Here is a 13,602-nt window from a genome sequence, read left to right as displayed (position 1 = left end):
AGGAAACTGCAACAGAGTAGTAGGATTTGCAGGCTGAAGGAGGGCAATGTGGTAGGTGCAACAGACCCCCTTTTATTGATTAGACAGTTGGAAACATTTTGTTTCGTTGATGGTACAGTTTTTAAAAAGGAGTGTTATTAAACATGATTTGTTTCTTTGTAAGAGGTTGGAGCATGAAAATGGAAAAAAGTACAGTTGTGTACACGTACCATAAATGTACATGTTCCAGTGTACTCACTGTTGCAGTCATTACATTTGGGTTATCTGCTTGCAGTAGCCCTCAGTCGTCCTGATTAACAAAGTCTTGGGTCCTGCGTCAGTTGCTGTCCCTTCTTCCATGATGTCAGGTCGTCAGGGGTATAAAACATGCAGCCGACACCATTACATCAGTTTTTCTTGCCCCAGATGTCAGGTGCCCCCTTAATGGGAAGCAATTAAATCTATAATACAAGGATATACCTCCAACAAAAAAGCAAATACACCAAAAAGCTTTTTGAGCATAGAAAGTAAGAGTAGAGGTATAGCCAAAAGAAGAAAGGGGGCTGGAGGGAGGGTAACCAGGACTGCAACAGTGAATACACTCGAACATCTACATTTATGTTAAGTGTACACAATTGTACTATGTTCTTCGTGTTTAACTGTTGCAGTCATTACATTTGGGTAGATTTCCAAAACTAACGTTGGGAGGAGGAATTTAAATAGAATTAGGACCAGCTATAAGGCCCTGCAAGACTGTAGTGGCAAAACCAGCTCTGGATTTGGAGAAAATTGGCAAATGATGATGCTTGGTGAAAATATGTACAGAACTCCAGGTAGCAGCTTCTAGGATGTCCCTTGTAGGGACGTCCCTGAGAAAGGCTGTAGAGGTAGATGCAGCCCTGGTTGAGTGAGGTCTGATGCCCTGTGGGACAGGTTTTCCATGGTGTTTATAGCAGAAATTAATGCAGTGGCCTATCCATTTTGAAATGGTTTGCTTTGAAATAGCTTTCTCCTCTGTTCCTGCAGCAAATGCCACCCAGCAGTTGTTCAGATTACCTTTGAGGTTTAGTCCTGTCCAAGTAGAATCTAAGTTGTCTGTGTACATCTAAGGAGTGCGGCATCAATTCCCCTTTGTTTTGTGGGTTAGGAAAGAAGGTAGGCAAATGAATGGACTGATTAAGAGCCACACTGGATACCACCTTGGGCATGAAGGAGGGATTGGTTCTGAGGGACACCCTGTCTGCATGAAAGATGATGAAAGGCTCCACTGCCATAAGGGCCTGCAACTCAGATACCCTTCTTGCAGAAGTGATTGCTAAAAGGAAAGCTGTTTTCCAGGAAAGGAAGTTTAAATCTGCAGTAGCAGCTGGCTCGAAAGGAGGAAAAGTGAGTTTCTCCAAGACAAAGTTAAGGTCCCAAGCTGGAGTTGGAGCTCTCCTTGGTGGCCTTAAATATTTGGCCCCTCTGAGGAACTGCTTGAGCAGTGGCTGAGAGAAGAGGGGAGGATCTGTGCTACAATGAGCTGAATTGGCTGAGGCATGAATTTTGATGGAGGAAAAAGACAAGCCCTTATATGAAGCATCTCAGTCAAATATTGTAGAATCTGAGGTAAATCGGGCACTTCTACGCTCATCCCTTGAGAGTGGTTCCAGGTACAAAATCTTTTCCATTTTGCAGCATAAGATTTTCTAGTACTAGGCCTCCTAGCCTCTAAAATGACATCCATCACTGATTTACTGAGGGGTGGTAAAGGAGAGATTAGGTAATTAGCCAGGCTGCTAGGTTCAGGGTTTGCAGCTGAGGGTGCAGAATCTGGTTCTCCTGCTGAGACAACAGGGAAGGAGTCTGTGGCAGGTGCCATGGGGTCAAGCATGACACACTGCACAGGAGGGGGTACCAGTGCTGGCGTGGCTAGTCTGGTGCAATTAAAAAATCATCCTTGGCTTGTCCTGTTTGATCTTTAGTAGTACCTTGGAGAGCAGAGGCAGAGGAGGAAAGGCATAAACTGACAGGTTTTTCCAGCTGAAGGATAGAGCATCCACTTTCCAAGCTAGTTTGTGGGGAATCCTTGTGCAAAATTTGTCCAATTGATGGTTCTGGGGGGAGGCAAACAAGTCTATATCTGGGCTCCCCAATTTGCTTGTCAACATGTTGAAAATCCTTGGTTCCAGTTCCACTCATGTGGGTCCATGAGGTTTCTGCTTAGTCCATCTGCCAGTGTATTTATTTGTTCTGGCAGGAAATGAGCTTGTAGATTCACTTGGTAGCTCAAGGCTGTGCTCCACAATGCCATGGCTAGTCTGCAGAGGGGGTAAGAGTGTGTACCCACCTGCTTGTTTATGTACCACATGACCGTGGTGTTGTCCATCTTTACCATTAGTTGTCCTGGAAGAATGTGGCCCTGGAAGGCTGTCAGAGCATTCTGTACAGCTAACATTTCCTTTTGATTTATGTGTAGGTGCATCTGACTTGGGTTTCATTTGCCTTGAATGCACTTCCCTGCCAGGTGAGCCCCCCATGCATAGTCTGATGTGTCTGTTGTTAAGGTTTGTGCGGCAGGGTGTAGTGTGAATGGTAGTCCCTTGTTTTGGTGGCAGGCCTCTGCCCACCAAAGGAACACTAGGCGTAGGCAAGGTATGATAGGAATCGTAGCTTCTAGATCCTGTGAATGTTGACACCATAGGCTTTTAAGATACCATTGCAGTTTCCTCATATGCAGCCTTGCATATGGAATTAGAAGAATGCAGGAGGCCATGAACCCCAAGGCTTGCAGTATTTGCCTTGCAGATAACTGGGTTTTTGTGGCCACTTCTTTGATGTAGGTTGTCAAATGAGTCTGCTTCTCTGGCATGAGGAAAGCTATTTGTGAAGTTGTATTCAAGCTTGCTCCCAGGAATATAATTTGTTGACAGGGTACCAGGCGTGATTTCATTTTGTTTATGATGTACCCCACACAAGTCAGTACCCTTTGAACAAAGGGAAGATGACTCAAAAGTATGTCCTGGCTTTCTGCCTGAATTAGACAATCGTCCAGGTATGGATATATTTGAATATTTCTTTGCCTGCCGAACGCAATAACTGGAGCTAGGCACTTTGTGAATAGCCTGGGCACAGCAGATAAGCCAAAGAGCAGTGCAGAGAACTGATAGTGCATGTAGCCTGCTTTGAAGGGTAGGTACCTTCTGCAAGACTCCCTGATAGGGATGTGCAGGCATGCTTCTTTTAAGTCTAGTGTTGCAAACCATGCATCTTTGCCTAGCATAGGAAGCAGCTGGTGAAGAGTCAGCATCTTGAATTTTGGAATCACCAGAAAGGTATTTAGAGTAGAAAGGTCCAGGATAGAACGCCATGTATTGCCTTTTCTGGGTACCAGAAAAAGTCTTGAATAGAAACCTTGTCCCTTTTCTTCTTCCGGTACCAACTGAATAGCCCCAAAGCTTAAGAGAGAGAGTACTTGATTTTGGGCATCAGCCCAGTGATTTGGGGGTAGGTCTGGCTACCTGCTTGGTGTTGGTAAGGTGTGGAAGTGAAATCTGTATCCTTGGGACACTATTTAAAACCCATTTGTCCTGGGTAATGAGTTCCCAGTTTTTGGCTTGCAGACCAATCTTTCTGCCTAAAGGAGCATTCAGTTGGGAAGTGCTTGGAAGTTTTAAAAGCAAGTCATTGAGACAGTTTTCCATAGGGGGGAGCCTTACTACTCCCTGATTTGGGTGCAGAAACCCCCCACTGCTTAGTCTTGTGTGTCCCCTGGGACTGAAACCTGGGGTTTCCGCTGTGTCTGGGTTTGGCTTGAGAAGACCTGGAAGGGGCTGGAAAGGACCAATTCTTAGAGGGACAGTGCCTACTAAATCTAGGAGGCTGAACTTGTAAGAAATCTTTAACAGTTTGCATAGATTTAGTTTTATCTTCCAGCTTTTTAAGCACTTCCTCCACCTTGTTGCCAAACAGGCGGTCCTGATTTAAGGGAGCATCCAACAATTTAGCTTCAACATGATCAAGCAAAGATTGCTCCTTAAGCCAAGCATGCCTTCTGAGCACATACCCAGTAACAACAGCCCTGCAAGAGGCCTCTAATGAATCAAATCCACATTGCAAAGTATGTTTTCCAACCTGTTCAGCAGAATGCATTAAATCCTGTAATCCTTTATTTTCCGCACAGTCAGTAATCAACATAATTTTCTGTTTAAGCAATCCAATAACATGTTGCTGATACTTTAACATATGAAACTGGCAGTTTAAAGCCCTAATGGCCAAGGTTGCAGAAGTGTAAACCTTCTTACCCCATCTATCCAGCTCCCTGTAGTCTCTATCAGAAGGAGTAGGATTTTTTGCAGTAGAAGCCTTAATGCCCTTGGGTCCCTATGAAATAGTCTCTAGATCCGCAATAGGATTTTTAAAAAGGAACTTGTGCGAATCAAGAACCCTGTAATATCCGTCAGGTTTTCTGGGAGCAGGAGGCAAAGAATCAGGGGCCAAACTAGATTCCAAAAAAGCATCATCAACAATGTCTAGTACAGGAGGAATAGCGAACGGCCTATGCTGAGGCAGGAGTAAGAAATCCCTAAGCCTCTTTTTTGAATCAGAAAATTCCTGGCTTTCCCAGTGGAAATGCTCCCTTAGAGTATGTAAGGTTTCACCAAAAGAAAAATCCTCTGGAGGGGAAGCAGAGGGAATAGAGTCCTCTGCATCAGAATCCTCATAAGTAGATAAGGGCAAATCCAGATCATCAGAAGAATCAGAATCCTGGTCAGAAGATTCATAAACAACTTCAGTCCTAGGTTGGCTTCCCCTGATTAGAGTTGTAAGATCTTCAGCCATTCTTATCATTTGTTTTTTATGCTGCCTGAGCATGCGGCCTGGGCGTCAGTTATTTAGGCATGGTTCGAGATTTAGGCCTAAATGAAGAAGGAGGCGTCGGTTTAATATGCAAGTCTGTAGGCCTGAATACACCCTCAGAAGCCGGTGCCTGCACAGCAGCTCCGGACCCATCCAAGGTAGAGACATCCGCGGGTTCCATAACTGAAGCATCTCGTGGCATACCGGACTCTGAATGGGTCTCAGTAGAGGCCTGCGAATCAGAAGTAGCAGCTATCAGGGGCTGCGAAAGCGCCGGCGAACTGGCGACTGGCTTAGGAGAAGCGTCGGCAGCTCCACTGTCTTTATCTTTGAGTTTTTTTGAAATCCTGGTAGTCGGATGGCTAACCGAGATATTTCTGGATAATTAAACCGAGAACAGAAATATTTAAAGGCAAAAATATACCAACGACAGATAGTGCACTGATTAAATAAAGCACAAAAGACAGCAAGGTACGTCGTGGTCAGGGCCTAGGCAAGGAATACAGTAAGAATGAAAATCTTTATGAGGTATTTGCTTTCCACAAGTAATGCAATTATTAACTTTTACTGACATCGATAAGGAGCAAGAAAAAGTTTCCCCAACGAGGTACTTAGCTTTAGTTGAAAACTTCGGCTCTGAAACTTGAAAACGAACATTTCAGGAGTCGGCCGACCGGCACTTGTAAACTGCTTCTGCTTCAGGCACCACACGGCAAGAAAGACTGATGTAATGGCATCGGCTGCATGTTTTATACTCCTGACGACCTGACGTCATGGAAGAAGGGACAGCAACCGACACAGGACCCAAGACTTTGTTAATCAGGCGACTGAGGGTTACTGCAAGCAGATAACCCAAGTGTAATGAGTGCAACAGTGAAACACGAAGAACATGTGCTCCCTTTCTCTAATACGGTAAACAGCTTTATATGTGTTAGCACAATGTGTGTGTGTGTCGTATCTTTCGACTTTTACTTTAGAATTATGGACAATGAAAAATAATTAAGGAAAACTTCCATATTAGGTACCATTATTGTGTGCTATCAACTCAAAATCATTTTCAAACTTTGGAGGGATGGAACAAAAGTTTGAAAACAAATTACATGCGTTCCACCAAATCTGTCAGGGCTGCAAGGTACGTCTATGCATATCTATTGGACCTTTATAGTTTATGACTGAAAATGTATTCCTTTTTGGTTTAAGTAAATTACATAAATGCATATATGCATACATATACACACAAATTAAATATTTATTAGTAAGGCTTCACTAACAAGATGCAGGAGGGTTACAAATGGTACTCAGTATCTTCACAGAAACCCCGCTGTGAATCCCCCCACTGGCTATCTTTTTGTGTTGTAAATAACGATGATGGTATAGAAAAGCTAAACTGATGTTCTAATAGCTTGTGTTTGTATTGAACAGGGACCAGTTTGCACATATTTAAAGATGACTACTTGTGAATGTTCTTTGTCATTTATTGACACAGTTTTCTACAGCCGAGACCTATGCTGACAGAAATGTGGGTATAAATATGTTTTGGGAGTAAATGACTTAGACCTAAACTGTCTGACAAATGTATTATCAAAACAGTGTAAGAAACTTCTCTGTGTGGAAGATTTTCAGTCCATATATTTCTAGTTAATCACTGTATATTAATCAGATCAGACAATAGTAGTAGAAGTAGCGAACCTAAACTCAAGTCAAAAAGTAATAATAGAAAATATATAATTCTACAGCATTACTAAATATTCAAAAGTAATCCAAGCAAGGCAGGCAGTCTGTTTCTAGTCGAAAATCCTTTATTAAGTACACAGACAAGCGATCCAAGTAAAACAAAAATAGAGTAATAATTTCCTCACAAGCTTTCTAAATATATATATATTCTTTTTATCAGGCATGGGAGTGGTTTATTGTGCTGTAAAACAAAGTGTTATTGGTACACATGTTAAATTCACATCCCTTCCCCCATCAGTGTGACATTCGAGCTGGCCCTGCCGTACCTAGTAGCTGTCATAATAATATATAGCTCTAATGTACTTTAATGATACATCTTATTTAACCAAATTATTAAGTAGATTATTAAGTCTGTGATTTTATACAAGGCAATATACTACATGGCTGGAAATATATCAACCTTAGTTCATTTTATGATCAAAAATTATATATAAATATATACATATACATTTTGCATGTAAAAATCAGTTTCTATTTTCATAACCTATTGTTAACAAAGATCGCTTTTGTCCTTCTAGACTTCTTCAGGTCTGTGTACAAGAACCCTAAAAACCTATATAATTGTATAATTAGTTAGTATTGTTATTACCATCATTTTGAATAAAATGGAAAAAAGAGAACCAGAAAAAAATAAAAATAAAAAAAATATATATATATGTATGATGATGGAAACAAAATATACACTTAAATTTCAAATGATTTAAAATGGTATTTAAAACCAATTTGTAGAAAAAAATAAAATAAAATACAATTAGTCATGTAAACAATGTGGCAATTTTCTAAGTTCCAGTGCACTTTTAATTGAACAGAAAGTCCAGGCTTTCTAAAAGAGTTCAGCTTTAATTGCCGCATGAGTTCATGTTTCTCCAGAATATTCGGGATGTCTCCTTCAAGATCACCCATGTCTATGCGATCCAGGATCTGGAACTTAAAACCTGTGTGTTGTTTATGAAGAGAAAGGTGTTTGGCTAGTGCATTATTTTTCAATCCAGAGCGGATTTCTGACAGATGACATGAAATCCTTCGCTTGAGTTTATTTACAGTCTTGCCCACATAGAATGCATCACATTCATTGCACTGTGCCCTGTAAATTACTTTTTTAGTGTTACAGTCACCCCCTTGGTTTTAATGATCTTCTTTAAATAAGGGCAATAAAAACTATCACCTTGCTGTATAAATACACAAAATGTGCAATTAGTTTCACATCTTTTAGTGCTTTTCTCACATGGTCTAGGTTTAAATTCAACAAAACTTCTAATATTCCTGGCATTCCTATAAACAAATGATGGGGCTTCACCTAAGATGTTAATCAGAAAAGGGTTTCCTGTGACAATGTCACAGTTTTCTTCAATAATATTTTTGATACTGTGATAATCCAAAGTGTATGTCAGGATGCAGCTATTTTTGCATTTGTTATTCTCTGTGGGATTACTTAACATTTTTCTACTGGCGAAGTTGAGTGAAGGTGCTTCAGTCAACTACAGCTGACCTAAGCAATACATTTTATTATTATTTTTTTTTTTAGTATGTTAATCAGGTAGTACATAATATATCTTCTTGAAATAGTTATGCTACACTCCTGATTATTCACACTGTATAACATTGTATTGCTACTTAATGCCTTGTAATAATCCTGTAACATTGCTGTTAAATGCTAATTTATAATGAAAATTGTATAATATATGTTGGAGCTTTTCTCCCCAGGCCTCCACTGAAAAAGGGCTCTTCAGCTCAGTCGGGCAAAACCGGTCAACAAATGTAAAACAAATAAAAAATAAATATCCAGATTCCCATTAGTATTTTCCCTGCTGGTAGATATAACAAGGTCAGAAAATTAAACTCTGATTTCATCCACAAAAGACTGGAAAAAATCATCTTTTCTTTTCTTTAGGGAGGGGTGAACAACCCATTTAAAAAATGGATTTGCTGTGTTTATTGCTTCTTGTCCTGAATTCTTACTGTTATCCAAACTGGTTAAAAGGTTGCAAAACAAGTACTGGGGCAATCTGTTATGTCAACCTATTTCACAATTGTGGAATTCATTGGGTAAAGCACTTATCATACCATCTGGTACTGTTAATGTGATAGTATAGGTTTACAATTAGTTTTATTGTGGTGATGGTGATATTAGAGTGCTGGGTCACTGATAGCATGGGAACTTTAGTAGACATGACCACCTCAGGAATGTGCAGGACACTTTGCACAGAGCCAGGTCTTTCAGTCTATCAGAGTAGCTAGGGCTTTTGAGACCTGATCTGTTTGTTGAGGAAACATAGAAGTATTTTGAGACACTTTCCTGGGACCGCTATTGTTTGGCATCTACTTCTCTGAAGTACAGGCCAACACTACTGGACTCTGGCTAACAAAGTTCACAAATGACTGCAAACTGGGAGCAATTACTGAATCCCCAAATGTTGTGGATATTCTACAAAAGGGCCTTACAGAAACAGATGCTTGGTGCCAGAGTCATGGGCTCAAAGCTCAATGGCAAGAAATGTATAGTTATCCCCTTTGGGGAAAAAGCATGTACCCGTGAATTACTACATTGGTGGGCAGTACACTAAACACCGAAAGTGTGATAAGAGACTTGGGGATACAGGTGGACAGTGGTCTCACCTTCAATAACCACATCGCCACAACAGTCAGGAAATCATTCTATGTGGCACATCTCGTCACTAAGGGCTTTTCAACCAGAAAAAAGGAGGTCACTGTCCCACTGTACTCATCCCTCATTAGACCCATTATAGAATACAACACCTCATTTGGTATGTACCTCTCATGACATCTGCAACAACTGGAAAGGCCGCAGAAATACCTCACTAAAAGAATCACAGGCCTAAAAAGCAAATGCCCTATGCTGACCGTCTAAAAAAAACTCCACCTATACTCTGTCACATATCGTCTACTTAGAGGTGATCTCTGCTTAACATACAAGGCCATGTCAAACCCAGAGCTGTTGGACATGCTACACTTAAAGAAATCCCAATCCCTCAGAGATATATACTCCAGGGATCTAAACCATGTCATCACAATGAACAAAACATGCTGGAGGGATAGGTTCCTGACCCAGAGACTCCCCATACTATGGAACAGACTGCCCATACATGTCCAGCAGAGCGCCTCTTTGGCCCTCTTCAAAAGGAATCTTAATGATTGGATGGTAGATAGGCAATTCACCCCGGGAATCACATCATTCGCCCTGCTAGACAGGGGTCCAGGGAAGTAAATATTGTGGGAACAAATAGCCAGGGAATTGTTATTGCTAGGCTTGTATAGGCCCTAGGGCCAATATCCTAGTACCAACCTATGAACTTTCAGTGCTTTGTGAGTTATGTGTCAATGACTACATTGTTTTCAATGATGGGTCTAATAAGAGATGAGTACAGTAAGGGTATAACTTCTTTGGAACCTGAAGAGATGTAACAAAGGATAAGCTGTGTAAGGTAGAAGGATTGTACAAGAACCACAGAGCATGGTGATCAAAGGAGAGTCTGTCAGCAATGTAGAGATGGAAGCGCCTGGTGACTATATAACCCTGTCAGACTGCATGAAAGTTCTAGACAGGGTGATTTACAACACCGGGTGAGACATCTGTGCGGTAAATGGTACAAATACAAGCTTCACCAACATCAAGTTCTGCAGCATTTCAAGCATTTGAAGGTAAGCCCATATTAACATACCAAGCATCTGTTTGGTGTTGTCCTTGTTGGAGATTTTGAATATCGGAATGGGATTAGATAAGTACAACCATTTCATAGCCATCATCATCGGACTAAATGCCAGGGAAGTGTATATGTAGAAATATATAATACACATATATATATATATATATATATATATATATACATATATACATACACACACACACACACACACACACAAATATATGTGTGTGTGTATGCATATATATATTTATATGTATGTGTGTGTGTGTGTGTGTGTGTGTGTGTGTGTATATATATATATATATATATATATATATATATATATATGTCTACATGTATGTGTGTGTGTGTGTGTGTATATATATATATATATATATATATATATATATATTTATATGTATATATAATATATATATGTCTATATATATGTATATTATATATATATATATATATATATATATACACACACACACACACACACACACTGTGGCCACAGTGGTGCAGTGGTTGGCATTGCTGCCTCACAGCAAGAGGTTCTGTGGCTCGATTCTTGGTTGGGGTGCCTTCTGTGTGGAGTCTACATGTCCTCCCTGTGGTCATGTTGGTTTTCTCTGGGTGCTCCGGTTTCCTCCCACATCCCAAAGACATGCTGGAGCTGGACTGGACACACTACATTGGCCCTAGGTGTGTGTGTGTGTGTGTGTGTGTCTTCTGTGGAAGGTTGGGTGTCGGGCTGTCAACTCGACACTGCAAAACTCCACTGCCAGTCATTCTGCGGACTGCTTTTTCGCTGTGGCGACCCTTAACCCAGGATAATCCGAAAGTAGATGATGATGAGGTGATATATATATACACACATAGATGAAATATATATAGATATACAGATACACACACACACACACATATACATATATATATACATACATATCTATAGAGATAGACAGACACACACATATACAGGTTGTCGGCAACACAACACTCACTGCACTTGCAAAGGATCAGACACACAGACCTACGTATGAGGAGGTGCTCACATGCAACTTGCCCAAGCCTCAAAGCACTCTCAGATGCAGTCCTCAGCTATACTGCATGCACAGAAACAAGACAACTCCCCCAATAACACATAAAACTACATCTCATTGTGCCTCAACTATCAAGCCCATGAGGCGTACCACCACACAATCCAATAGTTTAGTCACAGGAAACTTCACTGTTAGACAGACTGTTATCCCTCTCACCAGGCTGGATTAGGAGAATGTTACAGCTAGTTCGCTGTCAGGTACCATGACTTATCACATCATGCAAGCACTTAGGTCACTAAAAAATCAAGTTTATTGTGTCCAATCCACCTACTGCATATATTCCGAATGTGGGAGGAAACCGAAGCACCTGAAAGAAACCAACACAAACAAAGGGGAGGACATGCAGACTTGGCACAGAAAGCACCCCATCTGAGAATCAAACCAAGGAACCTCTTCTAAGGCAACAGTGCAATATGCTTTGCCACTGTGTTTGTGTGCCAGTCTCCATCCAATACCTCTTCTTCCCATTTCTGCAAATGGGGTGTCACTTCACCACTAATAATCAATAAAATCCAAGGTATGTGTGGGAGTGGGTTTTTCTGTGTGTATGTGTCTATATATATATACATATAAAAAACACACACATACACATATATATATATATATATATATATATATATATATATATATATATATATATATGTTCATAGGTTCATAGGTTCATACTAGGCTATCTGCCAGAGGGCATTTACAAGCCTAGCCCATAGTTTTGTGGCTTACGCCACCCCTTTAGTATGGGGAACTATACCCATTATTTTGCTGTGCCTCTGTTGAGCAGTGACACTGAGGTAATCCCTGGGGTATATCTGCGATCTCCCATCCATTGGTCAAGATTTCTCTTGAACAAGGCCAGCGAGGTGCTCTGCCTCACATATACCGGGATTTTATTCCACAGCATAGGGAGTCTTTGGGTGATGAATCTATCCCTCCAGCACGCCCTATTAATAGCCGTGTCGAGGTTTAAGTCTCCGCCCTTGTGGCTCTGACGGATCTAGATTTTTGAGGTGAAGCATATTCATCAAATCTGGGTTTGACATGGCCTTGTATGTTAGGCAAAGGTCACCTCTGAGCAAGTGTGGCGACTGAATAGAGCTGGAGTTCTTTCAGTCGGGCAGCATAGGACAGATGTTTGAGACCCTTTATCCTTTTGGTGAGGAACTTTTGTGGCCTCTCCAGCTGCTGCAAGTGTCGGGTCAGATACATTCAATGGGGCATTGTACTCAATCATTGGTCTGATGAGTGATGAGTATAGGGAGACTATGACCTCCTTGATCTAGATGAGAATCCCTTCATGATAAGGTGGGCAATGTAGAAGGTCTTCCTAACTACTTTAGCTACATGGGTGTCGAATGACAGACTACTATCAACCTGGGTCCCCAGGTCCCTGATAACTTCTTCTGTACTCAGTGGATTGCCACCTATTTGGTAGCTAGGGTAACCTTGTTTTTCCCGAAGGGTATGACTATGCATTTTTGGCATTTAACTTTAGGCCATGGCTCTGGCACCAGTTATCCGCTTCTGTGAGACCCTTCTGAAGGATATCTGTGTCAGATGTGTTTTCTACTATGGCCAGTTTGCAGTCATCTGCAAACTTTGTCAGCCATAACCCTCCTGTGTTTGCTTGTACTGGAAAAGTAGATGCCAAACAAGAGTGGGCCCAGGACTGAGCCCTGTGGGACACCACTTGTGACAGGCTTTGAGTCTGACATGGCGCCAGCAACTCTGACCCTGTGGGTTCTGTCACTCAGCCAGTTTGCAACCCATCTTGTGATGTATGGGTTAACATTTAAGCTGATGAGTTTTTCAATGATACCCGAGTGGGGTATTGTATCAAAGGCCTTCGCCAGATCGAGGTAGGCTGTATGGACTGCCTTTCCCTCATCAATGGCTTTGGTGACTGTTTCGAAAAAGTCAACCAAGTTTAGAAGGCATGATCTGCCTTTGACAAAGCCAAACTGGGATGGATCCAAAGTCTGCAAATTCCCTATGTCTTTATTTATGAGGTCCATTATGATCCTCTCCATGGCTTTGCAGATAAGGCTTGTCAAGCTAATGGGCCGGTAATTTCCAGGGTCGGTGGAGGCACCGCCTTTGTGAAGTGGGACCACAGTTGCAGTGCGCCACTCCCTGGGTCCGTATCCAGAGGTAAGACTATGATTAAACAGCTGTCCTAGCTGTGGGTTTAATTCCTCGTTGAGTTCGTGGAGCACACAGCCGGGGACACCATCAGGTCCCATGGATGCTGTGTTTTTTGCTTTGGAGAGAGCAGTTCTCACTTGGGCGTTGGAGATGTTTGGGGGGCT

At 41.5% G+C, this 13,602-nt stretch overlaps 1 protein-coding gene across 5 annotated transcripts in view; it reads right to left on the bottom strand.

Annotated features, from left to right (window-relative positions):
- TBL1X (transducin beta like 1 X-linked) overlaps positions 1–13,602 on the bottom strand; it is a 2,018,721-nt gene that overhangs the window by 1,140,622 nt on the left and 864,497 nt on the right. The window lies entirely within an intron of this gene.

Source organism: Protopterus annectens, chromosome 5.part0, assembly GCF_019279795.1.
Source record: "Protopterus annectens isolate FY-2018-M chromosome 5.part0, PAN1.0, whole genome shotgun sequence".
NCBI classification, from domain to species: domain Eukaryota; kingdom Metazoa; phylum Chordata; order Ceratodontiformes; family Protopteridae; genus Protopterus; species Protopterus annectens.
The sequence above is the reverse complement of the archived record's forward strand: the minus strand, read 5'-3'. Positions and strand labels throughout refer to the sequence as shown.